A 25,906-nucleotide genomic window follows, 5' to 3' on the forward strand; every position below is an offset into this window, starting at 1 on the left:
TTTTGTTGATAAATAATCATTCTTATAGTAATTTTAATTCAATACCATATTACTTTCTCTCTTTTACACATCATGCAAAAATCTAGAGGTAGCTTGTGTAAGATTCTTACAAAAAAAAATCTAGCAGCAGCGATTTTGTTGATATAGAATTAAACCAAAGACACTCTTGAAATTTCTGGCAGCATTTCATCATGATTTATTGAATACATTAAGACCCAGGATAGCATTTTACTGTCTTTTCTTGGGAGAGGATGTTACAGTTGTTTTATGGTCCCTTGGCAGCTGCATCTTTGAATAAAACTAATCTGTTTCTTTCATACTCTCAAGGAAAGCTATAACTTTTATGGCTTTTTTTTTTCTTCATACTTCTTGCATCCTTACAAGAGTGGTGTCAGCTTCACTTGAACAGTGGTATGAGAAAGATAATCTTTCTCTTGGAATACTGGTAAAAATGTTAGGCATTAGTTGCTGCATTTCAGACAGTAGCAGCACTCCACTGTGGTAAACTTTAATTTATGCTTGGAATAAAGTTTTGTTCAAGAATAGCAGATTCATCAAAGCTGTAAGCTAAATTTCACAGAGTAGAGACAGGAAGGCAGTACATATACAGCTTTGACTTGAAATGAGGATAAGAATCAATGAGAAAAAAAGCAACAAGAAGTCTTCCTGATGATGAACTGATCATAGGAAACTTAAATGAACCTTGACTTGATCGTTTTAAAGGATAAATAAGCAAAACCAGTAAACCAGTTGAAGAGAATGGGATAGCTGGAATTGTAAATGTCATTACAATATTTGAATTCTTCCTTTTTTTTTTTTTTTAAACTAATTAACAGTCACAGACTGTATTAGTTAAATGTATATAATAACCCCCCTTTTACAGATTGGGTAAACAGACCTGGGCATTAATTGAGTTGGCCAGGGTTACACCCACATACTAAGTCAGATGCAAAGCCACAATTATAAGTGGAGTGCCTCATTGACAGCCTTCTAAAGAGTTTGGTAGTCCACTCAGCAACTCTGCTTATTTTCGCATATCGCTTACACAAAAGGTTTTAGCTATTTTCCAGATACAAGGAAAACTTGATGCTTGCAACCCCTATTCTAAAAAGAAGCAGTGAAATACTTAAAGACTAGGGTCTTGGTTCTATTTTCACTTAGTGCTTAGAAAGCCAATAAAAGCAGATCACTTAACAATCCAAGGTTTTATTAGAGGATGGTGTAATTTGACTCCATTCCTTTAGGATTTTCATATTGACAGGTTGTAATGTGACAGTGAGAGAGTGATTCTTGGCCTTTGATCTTGTAAATATACTGGACTTTATTCTGATATTCTTAATTCTTAAGTCAGAACTCGCCATTGATTTCACAGATTCCATTAGGCACTTGGAGTAAGGCCTCTGAGGTTAAGCATGTCACAGTTTGTTACTTCCCCTCAACATTACACCTGTCTGTATTCCTGACAGTGTTTTAAGGTAACATGCTTTCAGAGTAGTGATTAGCTGTAGCCTAGTAACTGTCTTTTAAAGCAAAAAACAATGCAGCTTTTACGTTCACAGTGAGCTTTGATTCCTCCATTGTCTACAGATTATGTTAATTAAGTAGTCTATTAATATTACATTGCTACATAATAATGTTAGAGAAACAACCTTTTTGTTGCCACAGAAGATATATGCTATTTTAAAACCAGAACAAAGCACTTTCTGAGGCTTACTAGTATTTCAGCCGTAGGTGTGCCTGGTGTGCCATAAATTGGAAAGCTGGGAGGACTCCATCTTGTTATTAGTTTACGTAGAAAGACAGGAAGTACTTAGGGAAGGTTTCCCTCTTGTTCTGAGATCCAGGAGTTACTAAGCCAAACACATGAATCACAAAGCAGACTAGGAGGGAGTTTCTGAGTGTGGCATGAAAACAACAACTGCATTTTAAAGACTGAAAAGTCAAACAATTTGGTACTTCTGTTCTGCTCCAGATTTTTCATGGAGAATAGCAACCCTGGTAATATTTGACAACACAAAGTCTTAGTGCGTGAAATGTGAAGTTTATATAAGAGATACTATCTTACTCATCAGCTGTTCTATTTTAAGCCCTGCTCGACATAGGGACTTTCATTTTGTGATCTATTTGGACAGTAGCTGGCAGATTAGAATTGCACAGTAGCTGGTATCTTTACAGTCTAAAGGATACTCAATCTTGTAACATCTATTCTCACAGTTGTGCTCAGTCACTTATATTCCATCTTGGTGTGTTGTCTTTTCTCACATATATTTTCTCTCCATTTGATGTTAAAATAAAGGTCAGCGTATCATCAGCATTAACATTAGTCCATAGTAATGTTTTGCTATGATGTGATCTATATATCTATATACACAACATATGCCATAAAATTGATGTGACATTTCAGTGCCTGAAAAAGGCAACAAAAATGAATCCATAGTAACGTATGTTGGGGATAAATTCCAGTGACTAGCACAAATAACAGAGAAGACTGTGTATGTTAATTATATACAAAAACAAGTTACATAGATCATTTAGATCCACTTGGAAATATTAACACTGCATAAATATGAAATGGATGCCAGACTGTAACCTAATTCCAGAATCTAGCAATTGCACAAGTAGCTTGCAAATTCCCATAAAATTCTAGAACTTCATCTATCCATTCATGTAGATGGAAGTAAGTCTTTGTGTATGTTAAATCCCAATCATCTCTAAAAAAATGGCAAACAGTGATGACAGAGGCTAAAGATACCTGTTCCCAAAGATGCTTGGGAAAAAGATTGATGAGATATGGGTACTGCCTGGGTATGGCATGCTTTAGACCCTTGTACAAAATTTGAAACTAATGAAATTTGGGGTACTCTGCATATTCATTTATGACTTTTATTACTTCAATTTCTTTGCTTGCTTCAATGTGTGGGAAGATGTCTGTATTTATTTTATAGGTTTGCATCATCTTTAGGTATCCTACAGACCAGTGCTTGGACCGGAGATTAAGAAGCAACTCATGAGATTACAGGGGACTCTAACAACTTAATGACAGGCCAACTTGCAACACGCAACAAAATAAAATCCTGCACAGAGGATTATAAGGAAGGATAAATCCTTCACATGCATGTACTCCTGCTGCAGGTCATCTGGGTCAGAGAGCTGAACCAAGCTGAGCATGCCTCAGTGTCAAAGTTGGTAAGGTACCCAGAATTCTTCCTCTTATGAAGAGAAATTCTGTCCTAAAAATCTTCTCTGACTTTTTTTTTAGGAGAATAATAATTATATTAGGTATTTGCTTTTCTACTGTTATTTTCAACTTGCTCTTTTAATTAATTCAAACTTCAAGTTGCAAGTCATAGATAAGGGTAGCCAATTATTTTGAATTTCCTTGGTATTGCTCCCATAATACTTATGTTGTGTCACACTTAATTATGTTGATGGTATAAAGTAGCATACAGGTTTTCCTACATAATTCTTTTAATTTTGTCTTGGAAAATGCTACGCCTGTCGTAAATACGACCTACACCATCCATAGTATAATTTTACTTAAATACAATATAACTGCTCTAAGTAAAGTTTCAGCAGGCTCTTTTTACTTCAGTTTTAATGACTATTCCCTAAGATATTGTTTATGCTTTAATATCAGTAGTTGGTTACATGACTTCAAGATCTTTCTGAAAAAAATAACTGAGTGTATACAGCATGTATAAATGCCAAGCATGAAAAGATTAGTAAGGGTGGATAAATATACTCATGACAGCATACACTTTGCCAAAATCGTGAATTGAATGTCTGCTTTTTACAGATCTGATCTACATTTCATTAAGTCATTTGATAGACTCTCTTAAGTCTTAGTCTTAATCTTTGGATCAGGTCTTTGGATGAAAAAAAGTGTTTGTGTTTGTTTTTATTTTCCAGGTTTTTATGTGTTGTGTTGTGAACTGGATGCAAAGCTATTGTTCAAGCTGAACACAGTATCTGTAAGTACGCAGATCTAGTTATTAGTGAGTAATGAAATGCAGTCCACAAAAGGGCTTAAATATTGCCAGTGTTCCTAGCTTGTCAATGCACTGCTTTTGTGATTTAGTAGTACATACCTATTTACTGAGAAAATATTCATTATCCATGCTAAAAGTTACAGAACAATCTCACAGAAGGAGAGTATAAGAGATCTACCACAGACTCATGAAGTTACTTCAGACTAAATCCTTATTTCTTTTTAAAATGAATTATTTACTTAAACATTTCTGGATCTGGGTCTCTGACCTTTTGTTTATTTTTAATTAAATGGGGATAATATTTTACTTTGGGTATTGCTTCAAAGCATATTTTTAAATATTTTTAGTCTCTAGGTTCTCCACTAAAATACAGGATAAAAATACAAATCATTGTCATGCCTTTTTTTTTTTTCTTTTTTTACCAGGGTTCTTTTGTGGTACACCTAATTCTTTTTTCATGCTATTGTTTTTCCCTTGTGGTATTAGATACTAGCTTGAGGTTCAGAGGATAAAAGGCTAAAGTGCCACAAATAAGCATTTAAGATAATCAGAAATTATATTAATTAGGTAATGTAAAGTTTCTGCCACTAATGAAAAAAATGACTTCTATATTTTAGCGTCTCTGCAAACATTTCTGCATATTGCACTTGGTATTTCTCATGAATATTGAATTAGTGAGTTCCCAAATACTAATCAAAAAATCTTTCATCACACACAAAATGGAAATATGAACTGCAGCCAATATTCACTTGCAATACTAGAAATGCATTCTGCTATAAATTATATCTTATGAAACCCTGTGGAGTCCATTTGGATTGTGTAATAAACCATATTTTTGTGTATTATTTCTAATATATTACTAGTATTACAGTAATTAGTATAGTGCAGTAGTAACTCTCATTAGGAGTGGTTCTATAATGCCAGACACCAGCAAAATAGACAAAGAGTATTTTTGAAAATGTTTAAACAGCATAGAAACCCGTTTCAATTTCAAAAATAATTTAGGCACTTAGAAACTACTTTTTTATTGAAAGCCCGTAGTCCATAGGATTTTATTTGTATAACTCATTTGAAGAATGTAACAATGGGATTTCTTCAGATTTTATCCTGGTTCCTCATTAAAATGTTACAGTTTATGTATAGACGTTGGAGATTTCAATAGACATAATAATGAAATTCAAAATAATTAATATAGTTTAAATGTACCCTTAACTGAACGTTTGCTCCAAAACTGAAGATTTAAGCAAGATGAACAAGAAGTTGCTAGAAAGCTTGTCCAAGCAGTATCTTCATTTTCATTCCTAAATTTAAAATGATGGCAAATGGGGAAAACAGATGGTTGTATGGTGAAGCAGCAGGTCATTCCCTGTTTCCCAGGAAAAGTGTATTTCATTAATTCAGCTAACACCGTTCATCTCTTTGGTTTTGGCACACAATTGGTCCCAATCATAATGTGTTTTGTCTGGGACTCCCAGCCTCTTGCCTCTTGCCTCACTTTTTTTTTTTTTTTTTTTGAGTATAACCACCAGTAGAATTGCATTGAAATGATGTTTCAGCTATTTACAGCCCTGGTCATTATAGTCATGCCAACAGAAATCTGCAATATATTCATTGACGTAAAGGTCTATGTGTTTATTCTGTAGAAAACAGAAAGACAAATGGACAAAGAAGACATGAAAATAATGTTTATCATAAAAGCTTGCCAAATCAATCAATCATTCTTTTCTTGTCCCTGAGAAAGTAAAGATGACATATCTTACATCTTATAAAGAATCCTAAGGACCTACAGAAAATTAAGGGCAAAAAAGGTTTTCCTTAAGGATGTTAAGCCTTGTGGATCCACGTGCCTCCACTGCATGATTTTAAAGCCTATGTACAAGTCTCTGCTGAGCCCACTTTAAGAAATGTGGTATTGCAATTTGGATCATCTAGGCATGTAAATTACTGTGCTTCAGGAGAAATATTTCTGCTTTGGAGGTGATTTTGGCCTTCCTGAAGCCAGGAGGAGAACTGAAAGAGAGTTCTAATTCTGATAGTTAAAAGTGAAGAAGAAAAGCAAGGAAGGAGGGGTTTGGATTAGTTTGTCTAATGGTGTTAAGGTTTTGAGAGTGAGAGAGTATCTGTTTGGTCACATTGGGTAAGGTTAGCACTGATCATGCAGACACATTTTGGCTTTTTTGAGCCACAGCATACCTGTGTAATGTAAGTAATGTGCCCATATGTTTTATCTTTTTTGCTATGTATATATGTAATTGTATTTCCTAAGTAGATGTGATTTAACCAGACGTATTACTGAAAAAAAAAAAAAAAAAAGATTTTACTGCTGTTGGGCATAGTTTCCTTATTACAGCAAAGAATATATATTTTCCTTTTTTTCCAAGGTGTCTCTTTTAAAGGATGTCTATATTTAAGGACTGTAATTGTGGCTGCATAAACAATGTTTTGTGGGTTTGGCCTTTGGCCTGTCACTGAGAAAGCAGTTAAATACACGCATGCCTTATCATTACAAGGCAAATAGTTTGGTCAATAAATAATCATTGATTGTTTGTCTTAAATATTTTTGTGTCTATTTAAGCTGGGGGCTTTCTCCAGATGACGAGAAAACATTCTTGATGATGCTAATCCAAGTTAACTCAGATGTCACATCAGTTGCATAATCTCCATAACTATAATCGTATTCTAAGAAAACCCTTCTTCAGCTGGGTCTTTTTCAGTCTTTTCATGGATATTGTTACTGTTCCTATTGACATGTGAACCGTTTTTACCTCATTTTGGTTCTGCTTTTAAACAAGTTCAGTTGCATTGAGTGCTTTAAAACTAACCTTAAAAGGCATTTCCTTTTATTTACAGAAAGGAGCCATAGTAAATGCTGTATGCTTTTAGGCATTCAAAAAGCTATGTGGACTTGGCTTTCTATGCTGTTAATGGAGTTTGTACAGATTCAGCTGGCTCTCATGTTTAGCAAATTTATCATATATCTATTTTCTGTCTCTCAACACCTCTGTTAATTTGATGTTGGTCTCTGACTAGCTCTTTATATTTCCATGGTTACTAGTAGTCAGTCACAATGGTTCTGTTAACACCCAAAGGCAGAGCGATTATATCTTTTTTGCTGTAAGAAGAATTAACAGAATTAACAAATTAAACAATATATATACTATTGTTTTTAACACTACAATATAGACTTCAAAAGCTAATTTTCAGTAACTCAGAAAGCGCTTAAGTCTTTTGCAACCATTACAACTATGTCATATTTTTTGTAATGATGAGTTTCTGTTCAAGAACCCGGAGGGTCTTTTTTCTTTCCTTTTTAATATTGATTTAAATTTGCAATAGATTTGGAAGGCAGTGGATTTAAAGCAAACAATTCAGGTTTAGACCTATCCTGTAATCAAGTAGTCACAGGCAAGCATTAATTATTAGTATGTATACAATTGTTCATTTATAAAGATATGAAAAATGGAAATAAGTAGCATGCCTACTTGCCAGAGAATACCAATGTAGACACGTCAAAACCAGACTAGAAATTTCAGATCTCAAAATGCTATATGTCTTTCTTACAAAAGACTGACAGGAAGTCCTTTCTGACTTTCACATCTCATCTCTGGTCAAAACCTGGATTCTTCCCAATAAATTAAGTGCAGAGAATTACATCTTCTGTGAGTGAATCAGAGATGTTATATACCCCTAATAGGAGAAGGCAGCTGGAAGGAGCAATGTTTTTCTGAGAAGTTTTCTTTAGGTAAGACTAAAGCGGTTGTGTTTTTTTTGTGTGTGTGTGTGTGTTTGTTTTTTTTTTAAAAAAATACTTATGTAGCCATCACTTATATTCTCTAGTGATGAAGAACTCTGTATCAAGGAGAGGTTTCTGGATCTTCTCTGGATAGAGCAGTTAGTGAGTAGCTGGGGGCAGAGAAGCAAGATGAAATGACAAAAGAAAACCAGATAAATGTCTAGTAGGAAGAAAACATCTTGTGTGCTAAAAAGATTTTGTACAGTGAAGCACTGACTGGAATTGCAGAAGGTGATCCTGTTAAGTAGTGGAGCAAACCTCTGTCAGGTAAAAAGAATGAGACTTTATTGTCACCTATATAGAGTTATTTCAACAAAACATGCAGCAAAGGCAGTAGAATCATCCTAACTGAGGAGGAGAAGACTCCCCCTTTCCTTTCTTTTGGGAGCTTTTATTTTAGCTGGAGATATTAAAACTGCTGAATCACCAAATCAATAGAGGCATAAGCTCCTTCTATGGTCATCATATCAAAGCATAAAATAACTAGTTGTTTCAATAGGAAAGCTGTAGGAGAAGGGAATATATTGATGGGTGAAATGGACCAAAAAGGAAGTATCATATGGTAAAAGGAAAGCTGTAGGAGAAGGGAATATATTAATGGGTGAAATAGACCTAAAAGGAAGTATCACATGGTAATCTATCCATTTAAAAGTTAGGCAATAGCAATGACACAACATTCTTTACTTCAAGGTATGTTTAAATGTCATTGGAGTTCAGTGTTCATAGTATCACAGTGGGATGTGTGGGGACACTAGTAATATTCAAATATAGTGTATGAAAAGTGATATTTGTATGGTTATATAATGTATCTAAACACTTCCGAGCAGAAACATTGTCCAAGTACACATATGAAGAATTACTGAAAAATGGAACAACAAAACTCTAGCATAGTAATTGTGCTGGCTACTCCACACTGGTCAAAAGCGTAATGGTCCATTACATGTATACAGATGTTAGATTGTCAAATAAAGCTTGCACATCATTGATATTGACAATGATAATTTCTTACACATGTGGAACAATAATAATTATGCATAGCCAATCTGGCAGTTCTGCTATGAGCCCAGGGAACAGAATTTGTGGATCTGGACCTGACTAGGTTGTGCCAGGAAGCATAATTTCTGACCATACTATGAAATTGTTTACATGAAGAGCTGTTTTGCTGTTTATAAAGCTTTTGCCAGAATATTTACAATTTAAATTGGAACAATTTTGTTCTTGGTGCCCATGGGGATTTATGTTTGTTCTGACCTGCTTCTTCTCATTTGTCCAGCTATTCTCAGTGTTTGGAAAGCCAACTTTTGGGATGTTAGCTGTACTTCCATTGTGAAATCTTATTAAGATTCTAAACTTGGCTGTAAGCCTCTCTGATGGACATGAGAGGCCACAACCTGATGATGATCCCTTTCAGGGTTGTTTTCAGAGGAACAGGAGCAGAAAATAAGGAAATCTTTTTTGTTATAGAAAAATTTGAAAAGTACAAGCTTTCTTTTTTTTTCTTCCACAATATGCTTACAAGATTCCATTAACATTGTTCAGCCTGCACAAATTATCTTAAAAACACTTAAAGGAAATGACTTTCCATGTTGCTCACATAGCTTAGCAGTGCTTAGCAGTTTCGCCATGAATTTCTTGTTTGCTAGATCTGATTTTGAGCTTGCTAGAACACATTGTGCAAATCAATCTGCAATACCTCCTTGTTCATGTAAGTCAGGTTCTTGGGGTAAAGGGTGAAAAGGCTATCCTGAAAGCCAGGAAGGAGAGTTTAGCATCTTTTATTAAGGTTTCTGACTCATGAGGGACATTTTTATATTTATGTTTGCATTTTTGGCTTTGGGTAGCAAGCTTAAACTTTGTGAAACACATACTGGAGGTATCTTAAAGAAGGAGACCTGGCAAGGTAGCATCATCGTGCTGAGATAAAAGAAAATATCAGATGAAATTAAACTTCAAATTTTTAACCTACCTAAGTAGGAGATAATTATCAGATATCTGAACATGTGGTTGTCTCCCAAAACTGTTTCTCATGACCTAAGAATTTATAGAAGTTACACAGAAATCTGAATAGATCTTAGATCTGAATAAGTGAAAAAAGTATATATTTAGGAAATATAAAATAAAGCATTATTGCTTATCTTTCTGCAAATAAAGTAATAGCAAAAATAGAATTGCAGTTTACTTCTGTTGCACAATGATATGATTGTTTCTCTTGTGTTTCTCTTGAAAGATCCTTTTCTATGCATAAACACTTAATGAGTGACAGGTCAGAATCCAGAGAAGTTATTGCAGGACAGTTCAGTGTCCTGCAACATCCATCAAATTGGTCTATGCTGAGTCTGGCTATTTTGTTGTTGCTGTGCTGAGATACTCTGTAATCTCATGCATATGCTGAATCGAACAGGAGGGGGCAGAACTGCATCAGTGTAGTCACTTGCATGTAACTTACAGGCATCTATATTGTGCGGTTAATGAAATAAGTGTAAAACTGATGTCTGCAAAAGATTTGATGATAATAATAGTTTAACGTTCACCTAAAATCAATTACTCAAATATTCAGAAACTACTCGTGTATTTTCTGCATAGGTCTTTCATTGCTGCTATGCAATTAATGAACACTTTGGAAGGAAATGCTTTCTGGGTTTTAATAGCACAGGTAGAGGAACTCAAGCATTTAACTAGATTATTCAGTGTATGCTTGAAACACAGTTGTCATTTTCACTATTGAAGTTCACTTTGTGTCTAGTTTATTTATTAATTAATTACTTGTAAAGGTGGCCTGCTTCTCTTCAGTTTCTAAAGCATTTAGTTTAGTAGTTGTTTTTCGTTTTGGTTTGGTTTTGCCGTCTCAGGTTTAAAATAAAATGTTTTAAACTAAAGCACATATTTTTATCAATTTAGTAAAATATTAGCTATATTAGCTATAAAACAGATTAAAATCACTATTTGTCGTGACAACTTGATTGGAATGGGATGCCATAGTTTTTATTTCCTGTATGGATTCTGATTTAAAGGCCATTCACTGAGAGTGATTTCATTCAGTCATTGTATTTTGGGTAAACTGGGCTGTTGTGGTGAGGTTTTTTTTAGAGCACAGGCTGAGCTTCTTCCCAAAGAGTTTGCAGCTTGAGTAAAGAGAAGGGCCAACAATCACAGAGCAGGCCTGGGGAGCAGGGGAATGTGTGGGTGAAGGACAAACTGAGGAGACAGTGAGATTCACTGTTTGCTTTGATACTTTAGTATTGCTTCTTTCCTTATTATTGTAGGCTCTTCTTAGCAATGGGGTCTAATGTTTTTGTTGATATTGTTGATATTTGATTTTTATTTTTTTCCAGTAATTTAATTGAAACGTAATCAAAGAATGCTAATATTTATGCTCCGGTAAAAAATATTCATGCTAATGATAAGTAGTTTCTGAAGTAGTAAACCTTATTTTATAAGAAATCTGCAACTATTGTTTTTAACTCTTTTGGAAACTTTTAAAAAAATGGTAGGAGTGTGCTTAGGTAAGATCTTGATGTCTACAGAGTAACATAGTTGGCTTAATATATCATCAAACTAAAATAACTGAAACTGTCATCTTATTCACAGTCTGCAGGTGAGGTAGGCAGAAGGATTCTAGAGATATTTAAACAACTAACATTAAAAGCAAAATGACCTTTTGGAGACTAATAATATCAATATTCTGCTGTGTTGCAGAAGTGCTGTTTTAGGCAATATAGGCAGTCAATATTGACCTCTGTCTACACTAAGAGAATTGTTTGTTTTTTATTTGAAATTGTATGTCAGGAATGCAATATTTGATGTGAAACTTGCTTTGCAGGTCATATAGGGTCTGTCTGAACCTAACAGCTGCCTCTTCAACAAGTTGGAAGAAAGTTTGTTCAATCAGAATTTCTGTTGCAAAAACATTGTCAGTGCAGATCCTTGTGTCTCTCATTTTTGAACCAGTTTATGTCAACTGTATGGGCAATTTTGACTGCTTTGTTGTTTTACTAGATAAAATTTACTAAGTTAGAATGATATGACTGCCATAATTCCTTCCAGTTATTATGTTTTCCAATAGAAATAAAAATATTGCTAACATTGTGACTTATATCCTTCTGATAGCAAATTACTTTTTATGGACTCTGTGTTAATCTCTGCTCTTGAAATTCATACAATAAGAATGGCTGACAAAGTCCAAGAACTAAGGGTATTTTTTTCTGAAATTAAAAAAATAATAATAATGGATGAATCGGTTAAACGCAAGCCTAGATTACAAAGAATGAAAGAAAAGAACCTTCACAAATTGTGGCACAGAATTCAAAACTCATGCAGTTATACAGTGTTTTGATACCAGTCTCTTTACAATACATATGCATCTGTGAGGTGTGAACACAGCCCTTATATGATGTGAAACAAATAAGAAACTTAATACATCGCAGGCACAGAACCCACATTTTCCTGTAGAACTGTGCAACAGGATCCAGCTGATCACTTCAACAGTGTTATTATGTGGGAAGACAAATCTTGAAAACCATGTAAACTGATGGAATTTGTGTTCCTGCAAGTGCAAGCCAAACATTTTGAAAGGGCATATTCTTTTGGTTCCCAAGATATGACCTTCATGACTCAAAACTGAGAATTCTTATGCAAATGTTGATTTTTACTTCACATCACGTTAGCAAAAGCATCCAGCTAAAATTTAAAAACACTTCTAATATTAACTCTGTTCTTTGGCAAATTCACCTGTCAAAACTTCCAGCTTCCTGTTTTTCAACAGGGAGTTGTATTCTGAAGGCCAAAATAGCACTGTACTAAAACCTGTATACACGGATCCAAATAAATATTGAATCTTGAGCTAATTTGTAGTTGTTTTAAATGCTAATAAACACAAGGTTTATTCGTCAGTGTAAACTTGCTGGATAATTCAGATGAACAGATGAAGCTGGGGCTGTAATTCTCTGAAAACAATTTTGAGAATTGAATCTGATACATTTTAAAAATCTTTCTTGTACAGACTTAATACAGTAATTGTTTATTTGTTGTGTATTCACTGCAAAGGTCTTCAAAGGTTTAGATACAAAGTGCACTATTAAAGCGTTTGGAGTAAAAAAGTTGCTAATACTAATGCCAACAAAAGCCAAAAGGTTATGTATATGGTTTAGTCCATTCATTGGATGCTCTTGACACTAGTGTAATATTGGTTCCTTTTTCTGTGATGTGTGGTTGCATGAAAGAAAGTAAAACATATCATAACTGGCAATTATGAAGGCTTGCATTTTCCCCTTCAGTTAAAATAGTTTATTTTGCAAGTCATTTATATAGTGAAAGAGTACATACTTAGATTTACAAAAATGGTGGTTTCCTATCACGAATTCTGTATTGAAATAGAGAATAACGATTTCTGCTCAGTTTTCTCTGCTTCCAGAATCTTAGTCTGCTTACGTATTAGGTGCCAGAAGTTTCTTAAGTGACTATATAGTTATTACTCAATATTTTCTTATGATAGATGTGGTTGATATTATCAGAATGATAGTAAGAATGTGAGTTGAGCAAATCTTTAGCAAGCTGGAGGAATTGGATGGCTCCTTAAGAACTGGGGACTTTTTTAGAGGAATGAGATCATTCTTGCCCTCACTGGACTTCATGTAGCCTCAGAATGATGAAAGTACCTTTTCCATAACTAGCTTTCTTACCTATCTTCTTAATCTTAGAAATTCTGTGACAGTAACAAGTACTCATTATCTCAGACTAGATGGTCATGATTCCTAGCCTGTTTCAGCAGAAGCAGTTTTTCTTTCCTCAGAGAAAATTACAAGATATCCATTTCTCTTTACTGTTTAGCTTTCCTCCTCCAGCCTGACTATAATGTTAGTTGCATAGTAAGTAAGTAAAGATATCCCTATGTATTTTTTTTTATTTTTGGTTCCTGACTTATAGTTCAAAATGTTTTAATATAAATTGTAAATGAATGAATAATGTTTGAAGCCATGAATAATTCTGGTTGATTTATTCAACTTACTTTCACTTCTAATCTGGCATACTTTATATTACCTGTTTGGAATTTCAAACCATATGAATTGCCTCAAGCATTTCCTCTCATGTTCTCTTTCTCTGTCAGATAGATTGCCATATAACCTAATGAACTTTATAGCAATTAGCTTGCTGAGACCCTGTTTCTTTTACAATTCCCAAGATTTGTGCTACAATGAATTATATAATTCATTGGTCTCTCCACCAGGGCAAAAACTTCATTACTAGCAACAATTGATGGCCCAGCCAATTTTCAGTCACTTCTTCAAATTAACTTAACCTGGAAATGCTTCTTAAATAAATAGAAATTGCAGGGTTTATTCGTGAATACAACAATTTCACTCTGTACTGCATTAAACCTAATACAAGCTATACTTAAAGTAGATTTTTCTTGAATTTCTATCAGTGATTTCTCAAGTGTTGATTTAAAGACATGACAGAATATGGGTTAGTCCTTAGTCATAGGAAAATTATTCAATTATTCTTGTGAAAGATGCAAATATTTCTATAATAGGACTCTCTTTACATGCATCTTGAAAACTAGTAGATGTCCTACTGCTAATAAAATTGCATCTCCCTGTTTTAGAGCTTCTCACATTTTCAAGAAAGATCAGAATTCTGTCTACATATTTCTGCTATTTCTGAAGGCAATAATTTGTTCCCTTGAGGATATAAAACATATTAGTTTTATTCTGTATCTAGACAAAGAATATAAATCTACTGTACCTAAAGAAGTTTTCTCTAAGTGCTTTTTTTTCTGGCTGGCAAGCTGGCTTTTACTTGAGTTAAACATTTGAAGCTGTACAATCCATGTAATTTCATACTTCAAATCTTATGTATCTTCTTTCTTTTTGACATAATGTGGGAATTAATTTTCATCGTACTTCTGCAATACACATGCTATTCAGATGCCAAACTCTTGTTTTCATAAGTGTCCCTTTGAATGCATTAAATTCAGTAGTTTATACAAGTTTCATTGAGGTTTATTTATAATTCCGTCAGAAGAATAACATATTCTCTATAAAACTACATCACCTAGTGTTCATTATATTTATCCTCTTGGATTCTTTGTTGGTAGACTCCAACCCTCAGTAGAACATGGCAAGCAGAAATGGTCTCGGGCTGTGTAGGGTACTGTTGACTTCTTGTGGTCACCACTCAGTCTTGCCTTTTAAAAGGCAAGATGCAAGATGCCCTGTTCAGCTTCTTACTTTCTAAGGGCTTAAATGAACTGGAAGATCCTTAGGTTCTTGGAATATCACCTTCAGTTATCCTTTGTTCATGACTATCTGTAATTTTTGCTCCTGAAGTATCTTCTCACACAATTTTTACTCAGCCACACCTTCTGTCAGTTGAAGAATATGTTTATTCTTCAAATAGTGGTAAGTGGAATTTTCATTTCTGCTTCCCGATTTGGCATCGTTTTCAGCTTGTGATAGAATTCCTGGTGTCCATTTTTGAGTGGTAAGTTGCTTAGAGATTTGTTGTTTTACAGCAGTCTCTGTTTCATGTATGTTCATGAACAAATACAATGTTTTTGTAGAGAAATACTGTGATATTGGATACTATGATTTTTGTTTTATGAAATAAAGGGAAACGATTATGTCCAACTGGCAATTCTTTACTAGCTGATGAAAAAAAAAAAAAGTTTGTGTGTGTACTCTCCTCTGTTTGGTAGTACTTGCACATTTCTGGGCAAGTCCATCAGTTTCTGCTGTGCCATAGTTTATGGATAGGATGAGCTGTCAATCTGAAATAGACTCATTCTGTTAAGATGCACTCTCTACAATTGGTGGAATAAAAAATGAAGTTCATGTTGGTCAATTCTACTTTGACATTCTTTCTTCTGCTGTTGCTTCAGCATGTTAGGGATATTGCATGGAACAAGACAATAAAATAGCTAATGACAAAGTGAACTTTGCGTGAGATAAATTAAAGTTAATATGAAGAATGTTGCCTTATGTGAGATATTCCTGAGTTAGGGAAAAGGATTGGCAACTTGAATAATCCTGTTGTTTATTCACTGAAGGAGTAACTTTTAAAATTTTTTGGTTTTAGTCTGGTTATTTCTGTGATTAGTATTTATGCTATCTGTTTACTAGCAGTATGTCTTATTTTGGCTTCTGTCCACTTGAATACTGACTAGTTACTTTGGTTTTCAAAGGTGCATCAATGCTGAAATCTATCTGCAATTGGTGCTATAGCATTGTATATTAATCTGTCTTGTGCTGAATCATTTTTTTGCTCTTCATTTCCTTTTGGTCTTTTCATTTCTGTACTTTTAAAATACAGTGATTAACTTTTTCAGTTTCCTTTCTTTGTGATTGAAACTACCTGTTGGTGTATGCATGTGCGTGTATTTGTATATGTACACACTGCCTTTAGTGGGAAAAAAAAATTATAGTACTTAGAAACTTGTCCAGCTTCACTGTCTTTATGGTAGAGTCTGTCTTTGAACGGGTAAAGTAAACTGAAATAAAACGTCATAACTAGTTTTATATGTTACTGGAAGACAGAATGTTAGAATTTAATTTACACCTAAATAACATGAAATATTATTGTAGAATTATATGAAATTGTGTAGACAGTTTCTGTCTTCCAAATCTAATTTACTTCATGGTGATTAATGGAGGAGATTTTTGTTCCTAAGTCACTTAATTTGTTCTGGAAATCCCACTTACCAGTATTTGGAGAATTAGCAGTTTCATTTAAGAACTTTCAAGTTGTTCTTCTATGTATTTTAAGATAAGTTCATTGAGGAAATTCTCAGTCTTGAAAACATGGGCATCCAAACAAAGGAAAAAATGACAGAATCATAATATGATATCATCTGACTGGGGAATGCCAAACCTTTCAAATAGTTGTAGAATATTTTTCAGTTATTTAAATAGGTGTCTGTGAATCATACAGTTAATATTTACTCTAGAATCTGAGTATACTGTTGAAGGCACTGAAGAATAGAAAAGCTGGAACTCAGTTATATATACTATACAATTTATAACCCATTTATCCTATACATAAATAGGAAATATATTTTCTCAATTAAATATTTTGATAAAAATAAGTAATTTCATTAATTTTATGATTAAGTTTTTGTCTGGGTCGCCTAACATTTTTATTCCAACTGATACTTATTTTTAAGAAAGCCAAATATGAGCATTTTATGACTTTCCTGTTGTATGGATGCAGGGTTCCAAACCACTGAAGATGTTCCCATATCTCTAATTTTACTCATTCACACATGGATTGAAAATGAATAGCCTGATGTGCTTTTTGATATTTTTTATTAAAAAAAAAAAAAAGAAAAAGAAGATTAGTATTATTTCCATAGTAACTTTTATATATGATCTTGAAAGACTTTATTCTGCCTGTGACAGTCAGAATAACATGAATTATTTTTAACTGTTTGGGATTGGCCAAGTCTTTTCTTCTGAGGATTAGAGGGAAACCTTTGATTGCTTTTAATAGTTTCTGAATGTGACTTATGTGAAACTTTGTCATGCTGAAGTGTCTGTTTGCATTTACAATTTTTAAATATTTTATCTCAAGTGAATAGGAGCTTATTCTTTGCATTTGTGAAAGCAGAAGTTTTCTAGTTGGCTTGTATATCTGACTCAACCATCAGATGCATTCCTTTTAAAGGCAGAAAATTTGCCAAGTCTAGAACTATATATTTCATCCTGTGGTATCACTACCACATATATATTGATTACTGCCACCAAAAAAAAAAAAAAAAAAAAAAAGAGGTCAGATCTTCACTATTGGAACACGTTTCAGATTAATTATACTTACTGAAAAAATATTGACTTGAAATTGTTTTAAAGAATTTCTCTAGAAATGTATTATTCCAGATATTTTTTACAGAAAGTCAAAAATAAGAATCATAATAAATCATCTAGGCTTTGCCACCATAATTATATTTGTATATAATTATATATACATATTTATATATTTTTAATGTATTTTGAAATACATTTTACCACATTCTCAGGTTATATGTGCATGCAAGCCTGAAATTATAAAGCACCTCTTGACTTGTGCTTCAGTTCCAAATGTACTTGTTACAATCACGGGCCCTTTTTCCTTTTTCTGTTTCTGAGCACTAGGGCTTTCCAGGTACTAGGCATGGCTCAGCTGCAGCACATCATTATGGAAATTTAAGGCTTAGAACAATCTTGATAAATGATATGTTATGTACATTTATATAGTTAACAGTTCTGTTTCCTATTTTACTTTTAAGAGGTAACTCCCTCATGAGAATCCCAGAAATGGCATGTGTCCAGTGGCTTCCTCACACTTTCAAGCAACACTTTTTTTTCAGATGATTGTATCCTTAATTTAATGGCTAGTGATAATAAACTATTTTGAAACCTGTTTCACAATGGGTAGAAATACATTTTATTTTTCAAGTGCTAGGCTATCTGCTGTGCCAAGAAATTCTCTGGCAAACAATTAATTATGTCCACAGATAGAGTCTGACAAAAAATGTGCTTCAAGCCACAAGTCAGAAGCTTAACCACTGTTTGTGTCAAGTTACTTCATGGCTTGTGATTTTGGTTAGTTGGGTGGGAATGTGGCTGTGAAGCAGTCTTCTTTGTTTGCAATACAGGCACCCGCTTTAGCCAGCTTATAGAGCTGTATGTAAAATGGCCTCTTTGCTTTCACTTAACAGGATGTCGTTCACCTTTCTGCTCTGCTGAGCACCATTGCATGACTTCACAGCCCAGGAATTAAACCCAACGCACAAAGCAGCTTTACCAGTAATTGTCTGCAGATTAAATTAAATGCCTGTTCTCATACAGTGTTTGTGAATTGTATCAGACCCACTTCTCAGTTTACACACTTGTTTCTGTCATTAAGAGGCAGCTACTGAAAAATACTGCAGTCCTTGGGAGTCCATCTCTCTCACGATTGGATGAAAGTACTGGGGATTTTGTGTGTTCAACATGATGTTAATTCTATTGTGTTTCATAATGAAACAAATAGCTTAGTCCTCTAGTAGAACATCAATGTATTTTATTGATGTAGCTACTGTCAGTTGCTCTGCTTTACAGTGTAACTTTTAAATCCCCACTATCACAACATTTGGCAGCGTGACATTTTGGTTTCATTTTTATGTAAAGTTTGGAGGGATGGGTATAATTCAGGTAGTCTTTTTTAATTGGCATAAAATAATCTTGACTAGTTTAAATAAGTCATGCCTTTTTCTTTTAAATTTTGTGTGTTGGATTTTCATATGTGGAGAGTATAAAGCTGTTAATTTATGAAGAAAACATTTAAACATAATGAAATTAAAGAGCCAGACAGTTTCTGTTGAGGTGGATTGATGTATGCATTTCCTCTATTTTCATTTTCTCATGATTGTTTACTGTACCACTGGATTGCATAACTTTTCCAGAAAATCTTGATGTGCTGCAGCCTGCTTTTTGCTTGAAAAGTATATCTCATCACTGACTGTCCAGCTGGTGTAGCTTATGAATAAGAGTTTGGGGCTCGTCATCTTTTTTAAAATTTCACAACCTCAAATTTCTCATTAACAGCATGCCCCATGGTTGCTAAACTTTTCCCACCAATCTTTCAGTGATCTTGAAGACCAGCTCATTATCATGTTACTCAACATGATCTTTGCATAATTCCTATAATCAGGTTAGATGTGAAAGTCATCTCAAAACTTGAGTTTGGTGCAGTATTCTGTACAGAAGCAAAGATAATATGGAATTACCTTCACATTTCTTAACGCAGGGAAGTCTGGTTAAAATCTGACAGCAATCATTCAGCCTCAGACAGATTTTACAAATGTCCCTGAACCGCGATGGTTTTATTTATGAAAAACGCTTAAGATCGCTCCTTTTTGAAGAATAGTGTAGTTTTCAATACTATACTAATGTAGTTTTTAGAGTGGTGTTTTTTTTAACATTAAAGTTTTAATTCCTCCAACTTCTAACATGTTCTTACGAAACAGTTAAATCCATGGGACAACACTGAGTCATTTTAAGAGTTGGTCAAGAGTTAAGGTACTTTTTTGAATTGCATACTGCTTTCTAGTCAGAAAAGGAGATAGAATAGACTTTTGAAAATGATACACAGGTTAATCCTTTCTATTAATCCTTTCAAGTTTTATGCAAAGGGATTAATTTTTTGTTGTTGTATAGAGTATGAAATTCTGCTTGCTGAAGGAAAAAGATTACATTTTTTTTCTTTTAAAATTGGTTGAAAAGATTTCATACATATTGTGTCAGGCACCTTGTGTACTAGCATTAGAAAGAAGATTCATTGTAAATGAAGTACATTATTTATTACTTCACAGTTATCTTCAGACATCTTGCCTTTATTTTAACCGATACTTCTGGAAACGACTGCTGAATGGGTGGGAACACAGGATACTCTCTGAGGTCTACTGTACTTAAATATTTTGGCAGAAGGACTTCCTTTCATTCCAAATTGGAAAGTTTTTACGAAACGGTTCTAAAGTGAGATTGAACAAAGTACCAAGAACAAAGTACCAAGATCAATTGGATGATTATCAACATACCTTGAAGTTCTGGCTAAGTCAGAATTTTAGGAGAAGTTTGCATCACAGCACTGGAGGTCTTCATCAGTGTAATGATGGATATTTTTTTTGTCAGCAACATGGGAAGGAGTTCAAGAAAGAAAAGGTAAATATGAAGACCATATTTCTACCAGTCCTGTGACATCAAAGTGTTTCCTTAGGAAACACCTGTGTCTATGGTGCAGATACAGCTGTATAGCCTCCTTCCAGCTCTTCATTTGTATTCTCAGCCTGGCTTTGCCTAAGGTTCTCATTAGGAAGCTGAAAGTACCAGGAAAATGAGAACCCACTGTGAAATGTTCTTACCTTAAATGCCATGCTATCAGGGCAGTATGTACATGATCATACATGTTATTCCATGCTAGACTTCACTTCGTTGTCTTATAATTTTTTTGTTTGTTTGTTTTGCTTTTGCTAATATGGTAGACGTAATTCTTCCTACTCAATCTCAGTCTGATTCAGCCTTTCTTCATTGTTCACATGACCAGAACTCTCAGCCAGGCCCTTATCATTTCATGTCTTGACAACTCCAGCCATTTTCATTCTAGTCACAACAAATACTGCCTTGCAACATTTATATATTTTTAAATATTTTTCTTCTTGTTATTTTGATGTTCCATTGTTCACTTTCTTGTACTGTGGGATTATTTGCTTTAACTTTCTAGACCACACCTTACCATCTCTTATATGTTTGAACTGGTGACTGTATGGCACCTGTAATGCCAGTCTTTATTGCCCTTTTAAGTGTTTCCAACAAGTATTTTTAAATTTCCCTCTATCCTATTTAATGCGTAGTATTAACTAAAATTCTTCAGCACTATCTCATTGTCCTTTCATTCCTTCCTAATTGGATCTCTAAATTCTACTGTAAATATATATTAAATAGTCAAACTACATTTGACTGTATAATAACAGTACAAACCTATCATAATACTTTAAAAACCACGTGGGAATTCTTGGCTACCACCAAATGAAGCTCTGGCACTAATTCAACCAATGCTAAAGTGAATATGATTGTTGTTAAAAGTGCAACTTGTTCATTACAATGTTACTTTTATTAAAGCTTACCAGGACAGTGTTGTAACTGAATGTCTCGTCCATATCAATCTATCTAATGTAGTTTTCTTGACAGTAAGTTGATGGTAAGAGTCTATTGGGAATTCTTTTTTCTTTTTTTCTTTCTTTTTTTTTTGTGGTAAGAATTACAAGGAAGTTTTTTTTCAGATATGTCTGCATGGCTACAGTCTTTCTCCTTAAGCATGGCAGTATGGCATAAGCATCTACTTGCTACTGGGTACCTCAGGCTAACATTAGATTCCTCTGAGATTCTCAAAACTGTTGCTTAGCAACACCTCAAAAAAAGCAGACACCCCAAAACTCTAAATATTATCTGTTTTTTTTTGTTGTTGTTTGTTTGTTTGTTTTTTATGATGTTAGCTAAAAAGTTTTGTATGCACAATCAGTTTCTGTGCACTGTGCTGACATGCAGCTTGGCAGCTAAGCCCCGTATGGGTTTTAACATATTATACGATCTCCCTCCCTCCTGGTCGATTTTTCTCTAGCAGCACAAAGGATAGAGACTTGTGGGGCTGACATGCCTACATGCACTCCTTGCTCTGCTTGGGTTTTGCTTTGTGTTTTCTCTCTGTGAGGAAAAGTTTGGCTTGGCTTAGGTTCCCGGTGCCAAGAGAGTGGATTTTCATTTCAGTTGCAAGGCATGGAGCTAGATATGAAGTATCAAGTTATCTTCTGCTATATTTTTTTTGAATGACTGGTGTAGGTAGCTGCTTTTCTTTATTTTCTGTCCTCAATGATCTCTTTGTAAGATGTTTCATTTTGGCCAGGCATTTTGTACAGGTCCTGGATGCCTGTCTCAGAATGTCGATTTCCATTATGTTACAGAACCAACTAATCGTGTTCCCAAAGAAGTATAAGCAGCCTATATTGTTTGTCTGTAATTTGCTAATTTCATAATTTTCTATGTCTCTCCCCCCAGTTTCTGCCTGCCTGTGAAATCCCGTTGTTTTGTAAGAAGCAAAATATTTGGGTGATGAGCAAGTAGAAGGGAAACTTATCTACAGTTATCTACTTAACGCATCACAGTGGCTTTGAACTACTTCATTACATGTTCATTAGTTCATGTTACAGTTGATACCAACTTAATCCTATTAGTATTTAGCATGTTGTACAGCTATGGGAGTGATAATGTGGAAGGCTTTTGTAAGGAAGTACTCATAGCCTTAGATTGCTGTGAAAGCCTTCTTACTGTCTTCATTACAAGCTGGGAGAAGGAAATTGCTTGCATACTCTAAGGCATAACAAGGGAGGTTACATTTTTACAGAAAACAACAATATTTTGTCAGAAATAACTGCACTAATTGCTACCACAAAATAACAATTTATAAAACTACTGCAAATAAATTACCAAACAGGGTAATAACAACTTCATAAGTACTTATTTCTATTTCTAATCAATGATAGCATGATCCAAGAAACTATTGCCCTGATGCAGGAAATCTTAGCTTTCACTTTTGATACAATTTTGAAGACCCAATTGTATTCAAATTACCTTTAGAAATTTAGCTGAGATTTCTGTTTAGTCTGGATAAGATAGTCGCATAAACTAATCTTAGAATATCATACTTAATCACTACGGTGGCAGAGGGGAGTAAAAAGTACAAGTTTTAAGTCAGCAGATTTTGTGTTTAATTTGCAAATGTATAACAATATTATATGTCAATGATCTGGGATAACAAATGCCCATAGGAAAGTAATCTGAAATTTAAATATGCAGATAAGTACTGGACCAAGAATGAGTGTAGTATTGTATAAAATTAGAAAGTAAGGAAAACATGGCAATAAAAAATGGTGGTATTAAAGCTGCCTGTAAATATTCCCATGTCTGTAACATTTACAGATACAGTCTGAGAACAGGCTTCAAGGTTTTATTGTATTCTGAGAAATATTCCTTAGAATATATTCAGGATTGAAAACTACCTTTGTAGACAGTATGATAAATGCAAGAGGGAGCTCTTGTGAAATTGACCTTTATTGAGCTTGATCGCCACAAAATAAAAATCCAGTTAAGGCATTGAAAAGATAAAGAAGACCATCTGTGAGGGAATTTGCCACAGATCTAATTGTAAGCTAATTTTTTAGATAAAGAGGGTATTGTACTTTGCAAGAGATAAAATAAAGAAGTTAGAAATCATTTTAAGTTATGGTATCAAAGACTATTTGCTGTGAATATGAGCAAATTGAATAAAAGTAAAGAACCAGTGCTTCTTGGTCAGTTAAGCATGAGGTTACATGCACATTCTTTCGTGAAAGGATGATACTGCATTCCACTGAAAATGCTTGGGGCAGCGTTGTGAGAAACACATTTCTTACCCTGAGACATCTTACCTGATTTCTAAAATTCAGCAGTGGCCATATGCACTAAACTTTAGTTTGTTCCACAGGTGATGGCAGGGGGCATGAGATAATGAGTTCCAGGTGATGGAGGAGAGGCAGCTTTTTGTACTGCTTAACTGAAGACTGTTTGGCACAAAGAATGATTAACTGCTACTTGGTTGATTTTTGTACTAACAGGGGACAGGGAAAGATAACGTTTGTTTTCTTCATCTTTTACAGGTAATTTTTCAGGTTCTTGTTAACAAATACCTTAAAAGAAAAAAAAAAAGAAGAAAAAAATGATTGTGCATGATTAAATTCATAGAGAATGAATTAGGAAGCAAAGTTTGTGGGGTGACTAAAAGTGCTTCACAAAGCCTCGTTAAGGTTAGTAAAGTAGTAAAATACTGCTCTAGCTATAGAAATGATATTGCTGATAAAAAAAAACAAACACACAAGACATTTGCTTAAAGCTTAGCCTAGATTAGATGAAGGTAATAGTGCGGTAATGCAATCACTATCAACTGCTGAAGTTTGCCTGTGCAGATTGATAAGTTATGTAAATAAGAGTTTGATTTATAGATTAAAAACTTCTAAAATTGTCCTATTAGTAAAGGTAGGAGACTTTCTCATTACAGTACCTACCAAAGAATCAGTGATCTTCTGCAGCGTAGACCTAAATTTAGGAATAGAGAGAAATCTAATACTCAGCAAGTGTGCTTCAAAGTCAAAACACTATTAAAATACTTTTTAATCTGCTAAATAAGGTAGAATAGTCTACACAGAAACCTTTGATGCTGTATATCTCGCATGAGCACCTGTAGTCAGCATGATCAGACCAGCAACTCTCCTGAAATGTTATTTAGATCTTGTCTGTCTGGAGGTGATCAGGAGCATTAAACATATTACGACAATGTGCTTGATTGAAGAATTTTAAATCCCACCTCTTACTTGCATTATATCCCTCTCCTTTCAGTAAGCTTTTTTAAAGATTTTTAACTGCTTAGCTCACATAAATACTGTGTATTTCTGTAGCTAAGACCTTACTATATATTTTCTAATTAAGATAAAAAGACTTAAAAAGAATGAGTAGAAGGACCCTGTCATGGGATATATGAAGATGAAATATATTCTACAAGGAACTTATATATGATAATATATGCTGGGATGTATGTTTAATCTCTCTATGTAAAATCCGTATCATTCTGATCACATTATTTTTTAATAATTTTAAGCCTACATATATCTTTAGTACTTCTGTAGTGGTAGTATTATTTCAAAGATGGCTCTAAATATGTCCCAGACTTTGTAATTGGCTTCTTTATTTTCTAAGCTTTTCAGGTATAGTTGAACATGTTTCCTACAACAGTCAAACTTACAAGTGCCGCTTCTCATGGCAGCACTCATAACTAATCCAATATTTGTTCATCAAATGAAAAAAAATTGTATTACTGTAATCTGCTTAATTACTTTATTGTATCCATCTGCTCTTTTTTTTCTTTTCAAAATACAGGTGCATCCAGACCACAGCTACTTTTGACCCTACCAGCTATTTTTCACGTTTTATGCTGAGAGAGGTATGTTGCATGAATAACAACTGAAGCCTGATTTCATTAGTGAGAGTATATCTGTTTGTTTTGGTATGGTTTGTTTTGTTTCAAGTTTCTCTTACCTTCTAGATACCATGGGAGTAATTGTATGACAACGTATTGCAGTCTACACTTAAGTTAGTGAAATCAAGAAGCAGTGCAGGAGAGTCATTCATTCAAATAAAGCTTGTAGAACAAGTCTCTTACGCTTTTCCTGCCCAAATGTTTTGCTTGAAGCTGTTTTTATGTATAAGTCTCAGTTGTGACCTTCATTAGGAAATAATGAATGATAGACTGGTAAATTCCAAATGCCAACCATATTTATTACCTTTTGCAATACTGCTTAAGTAAATTAAGTCAGTTAGAGCCCTAAAAGAGCACTTAATCCAGAGGTAGTTGTGTACAGAAATTGCACCATCTTTCATAGCAATCTTGGTTTGTGTTTGGCTGATCTATGAGCCACATTAGTCAAACTGAATCCAAAAGAGTTATGGCAGATGAGGTTGATGTCATTAAGTTAGAGTCTGGACCTGAAGAACATATATGCATGTATTTTTGTTCTTTGTGCATGATGCAA

General features: G+C 34.2%; 1 long non-coding RNA gene across 12 annotated transcripts in view; it reads left to right on the forward strand.

The window, feature by feature from the left end:
- LOC106040874 (uncharacterized) overlaps nucleotides 1-25,906 on the forward strand; it is a 157,017-nt gene that overhangs the window by 3,491 nt on the left and 127,620 nt on the right. For 10 of the 12 annotated variants that reach the window (XR_010831743.1, XR_010831737.1, XR_010831736.1 and 7 more), the window contains exons 2-5: nucleotides 2,946-3,186; nucleotides 3,910-3,971; nucleotides 23,981-24,127; nucleotides 25,254-25,317. This is a non-coding gene — a long non-coding RNA (uncharacterized lncRNA). Of the gene's footprint in view, nucleotides 1-2,945; nucleotides 3,192-3,909; nucleotides 3,972-23,980; nucleotides 24,128-25,253; nucleotides 25,318-25,906 lie in introns of all 12 variants that reach the window. The other 2 variants (XR_010831742.1, XR_010831744.1) reach the window with 2 other exon arrangements.

The sequence above is a fragment of the Anser cygnoides genome, chromosome 5, assembly GCF_040182565.1.
Source record: "Anser cygnoides isolate HZ-2024a breed goose chromosome 5, Taihu_goose_T2T_genome, whole genome shotgun sequence".
NCBI classification, from domain to species: Eukaryota; Metazoa; Chordata; class Aves; order Anseriformes; family Anatidae; genus Anser; species Anser cygnoides.